Source organism: Diachasma alloeum, unplaced genomic scaffold (assembly GCF_001412515.2).
Source record: "Diachasma alloeum isolate Michigan unplaced genomic scaffold, Dall2.0 Dall_scaffold_00949, whole genome shotgun sequence".
In the NCBI taxonomy this organism is placed as follows: Eukaryota; Metazoa; Arthropoda; class Insecta; order Hymenoptera; family Braconidae; genus Diachasma; species Diachasma alloeum.
Window position 1 is genome coordinate 42,163 of NW_021681066.1, and position 3,477 is coordinate 45,639.

Here is a 3,477-nt window from a genome sequence, read left to right on the forward strand (position 1 = left end):
TTAATTTCCTCCTTACTGTCCTGCAATTCTTGTTCAATGACTGTTTCCGAGCCTGACATGGTGATGTACTGTTTTGTTTACAACCTGTCAGATTCCTTGGTAAATGAGTACGAGAGTTTCTACTTTACCGACCGCCTGCGGTTTACCACTCGGTGAGTTGCTGTGCTGCGTCGGTAACTGGTCGACTCTGCTGCTGTGAGACGCCGCCTATTGCTGGGCGCTGGGCCCGCGCTGAGACTGTTCGGCAACACTCGGTGATTCTCGCTGACTCTCCACTCTACGGCACGTTGAGGCACTGGAGGACAATGGTGTTTATACTTCTATTGTCCGGAGAATATAAACANATCCGGAGAATATAAACACTGGCACAAACACGTCTGAATTTGTCCGTTGAGTTTCTGATGTGAACCCCGAACGTCTGCGTGGGTTTTTCACTGCACTGAATAATTTCACACTACCGATTCCCGAATCCGGCTCGAAGGACCATGTGTTTGCCGGTTTATTTCATATTCTCTGTCTATCATTGGGCTAGAAGTTACGTCTTTTTTGCCACATTTACATTGCAGAACAATACGAAATCCCAAACCACGAATTGAACCTTTCGAAAAGTTTATGTCACCCTCACAATTTTTGCAAATCACTGCACTACTAATAGCGGAAAAATCTGTCATAAAGTTAATCAGACAATAATGACTATTGTCGGTGATATCGAATTTTTCAGCGGCCCTCTTCCTTAGTTTAGCTGCTGATGCACTCACAAATGATGTATTACCTACTTTGGTATACTGATTGCCACGGAATTTACGTTTTTTCGCACGCGAAGGATTATTCGGATTTGCCCGGGATCCTTTTCTATCCATTTCTATTTCGAGAGTCGTGCTCCAAAAATCAACTACTCCATTCGAGGGTGCGCAATGGACTGAAGTCTATTAGGAAAACTCATTGCAAACTAATTTTAAAGACAAAGGTATGAATACTATCGAATGTCAACAGTTTTCTAAAGGAGCACCTCTCGCCTATAATCCAATCTCGCACGTCTCTAACAGCGCTGAAAGACTCTATTGTTGCGCTGCAACCATAGTGCATCTGCCTACCTGCACGCGCTCGGCGTTGGGGCCCTGTAGTTCCGTCAATATTTGGAATTTCTGAAAAATGCTTTCTCTACAATATTTTGAAATAGTGGTAGGATAATAAGATGTAAAAAAAATCGATTTTTTGACCCCGGAAATAGCGAAGACGCCCTTAATGGGATCTGTTGTCGAAGCGATTTTTGCAAGGGTTTCCTCCATTGGTAGTGGTAAATGGAACGTTTGGCCTATCAATTTCTGAATCCGCGTAGTATGTGGAAGTTTTTTTTTCTGTACTATTCCAGCTCTCTGCACCACTTGAAACACTTTCGCCCTTTGAATGAGAATTCTCTCGTAGTCATTCACATTTTCTATTTCTGCGGGGACATCACCTACATTATGAAGATTCAATACGCAAGCTGGCGGTAGTTGATTTTTTCGGAATAGTTTCAAGCAATAGTTACATATGTAGTCACTGAAGTAGGAGAGATTCTCTTGAACTTCTTTCTTCAAATTTTCCTAATGCATGCATACAATTTCGGCTTTTAGGTTTTCAACAACTCTGACGTTACGTTTAGAATGCAGTGTCTGGCACGAAATGCAAGGATATTCAGCCATACCTCGTTTCGTCATTGCTATAAAGCTTCTTTTATACTTCTTTTGTATCAAATCTTCATCTAAATCATTACTTCTTGCTGTGGAACTGTCGAAACATTGTCCAAATCTCTTCATATCATTTGATATCTTCTTTAATGTAGTCACGTCTGTCGCTTCTAGAGCATCATCTAGATGTGCTAATTTCTTGAATATTTCATTGAGCTTATATAATAGTCTTTTTATATTTCTTACAATTGGGAAGTGAGACGCCAACATTTCGACGAAGAAGAAGGAGGATTTACATGGATTTTGTTGTGTATAACAGTGGACCAAGTGACCCAACTTATTCTCTGAATGTTCGAAAAAGCAAGTTGTCAAAAATTTTGGGAGAGTACGTAACTTTTGCACTGCTAAACATTCAAGGAATTTTTCATACCCCTTAAGTACATCTTCGTTGTACGGGATGTAGCAATAATCGCCACCCTGTCTTTGATGACCGGCAATATATTCATTGCTTGTCCTTTTGAATTCATTTATATTCGGAATTCAGATGGAATTTTGAAAGTATATATCATTTTATGATAATAAGCTTCTGTAGATGATGTATGTTTCGGCGAGCCGCAGAGATTCTTCACTTTATCTTCATTTTTATTGCCATTCATTTTGGTAAGATGATGTTCAGCAGCTTTAGTCAGTGTATCTAACCAACGATTCAAATCTTTTATATAATTTTTTCGTTGTTCGATACACCATTTGACAATCGTTTGGGCTTCTAGAATACTTTCACGTAAACTTGTTTGACCAAATATTTTAATAGCGTTACTTAATTTTTCAATGCATAGTTCATGGCAATATTTGATCGAAATAGTTTCCTTTTCGATTTCTTCAGTTTTAGTCGTCAATTTAACAGTGGTTGCCCTTGTTACTTGTTCTGTTCTTTTTGCAGTCGATTTTTTGTTGGAAGTTTTCCCTTCATCTTTCAACACTGTTACTGCATCTTTCACGAATGTCACTTTTCTTCTTTTTATATTAACAAGCGTTTTTCCATTTTGTTCTGAATATTCATATGTACTGGTGTCATTTTTAACGATTTTATCAGTTTTGACCGGCCTTTCTTCATCCATAGCAGAATGCGACAGTATGGTCTCAACACGCATCCGTTTATTCGTCATGTTTTCATGACTTTCAGTAACAAAACCATTCACATTGCGCTCTTCTCTATGAATCTCATCAAAGGTTTTTGTTTTTTTCAATTGTCTAGCACAATGATCGATGTAAGAAAACTGCTTATCAGAGGATATGCGTTTTCGGTATATGATCGCTTCCTTTGATCGGATCTCTTGTAAACAGAAAGATTTTGATATGTTGAGATTCGAAGCAGTTGGAAATGGTGTGATCTCCTCAGTCTTGGACATTCTCAGCAAATGTGCTCGCATTGAAGGGACATAATATTTCACGAATTCTGGTTTTTCTCTGAATAACAGAGTAACAGCGAAAGCTATTGAAAATACACCACAATCAACTCCATTATATTGTGTTTGTACAGTCTTGAATCGTACCGAACTGTTCGTCACATTATAAAATGGATCGAGATGTTGCAGAAATATCAAGTGATCATTGCGCAACAAATTACTGTTCGACGACTCATAAATATTAATGAATTTACCGTCATAGAAACTACAAATCCAATGGCCAAATTTTCCCGTATGCCTCTCGTCATTACTATACAGAATTTGCATGTTTCCTTGCCGGAGGTATTGGGATGATGCGCTCAGGTCTTTGAACAAATAATGTATTGTGACGTAATTTCCTG